Source organism: Sinocyclocheilus anshuiensis, unplaced genomic scaffold (genome assembly GCF_001515605.1).
Source record: "Sinocyclocheilus anshuiensis isolate Anshui unplaced genomic scaffold, SAMN03320099.WGS_v1.1 C31945579, whole genome shotgun sequence".
Lineage (NCBI taxonomy): Eukaryota > Metazoa > Chordata > Actinopteri > Cypriniformes > Cyprinidae > Sinocyclocheilus > Sinocyclocheilus anshuiensis.
In genome coordinates, this window is record NW_015607745.1 from 1 (window position 1) to 593 (window position 593).

General features: G+C 40.0%; 1 long non-coding RNA gene across 1 annotated transcript; it reads left to right on the top strand.

The window, feature by feature from the left end:
- Window positions 1-18: 18 nt before the first annotated feature.
- LOC107682251 (uncharacterized) lies at window positions 19-380 on the top strand. Its single transcript, XR_001633430.1, has 2 exons — window positions 19-115; window positions 199-380. It is a non-coding gene; the product is annotated as an uncharacterized LOC107682251 (long non-coding RNA).
- The last annotated feature ends 213 nt before the right edge of the window (window positions 381-593 follow it).

Below are 593 nucleotides of genomic sequence, written 5' to 3' on the forward strand. Positions count from 1 at the left end.
CGCTGATGAAATGACGTCTGTGCTCAGGCTGCTGTGTCGAGACTCAGGTGGAGAAACTGAGTCCATGTTACTCAACGAGACGGTCCCGCAGTGGGTCATCGACATCACCGTGGACGTAAGTGTCCATAGCATCCTCTTCAAAGTGATTTACACTTGTGATTTCTGTCATATAAGAGCATTTCTTTCTTTCTCTTACAGAAAAACATGCCCAAATTCAACAAAATCCCGTTCTACCTCCAGCCCCATTCGTCCTCCGGAGCAAAAACATTAAAGAAGTATGTGTGACCTGTGATGTTTCCGTGTGAAGCTTCTTAGACAGAGACTGTAGGATGCAACAGTTGGATCTTGGTGTAAAAATCCCTTGATTTTCTCTATAGAGAGGTAGATTTATAACAATAATTTAAAGACGGACCTACAGGTTTATCTTGGTTTAAAGGCACAGTTCACCCAAAAATTAAAATTGTCATAATTTATTCCCCCTCAAGTTTTTTTTATTTTTTATTTTGAAGAATGTTGGGAACCAAACGGTTGATGGCAGCCATAGTAGTAAAAAAAAAAAAAAACACTCTATGGAAGTCGATGGGTACCAGTAA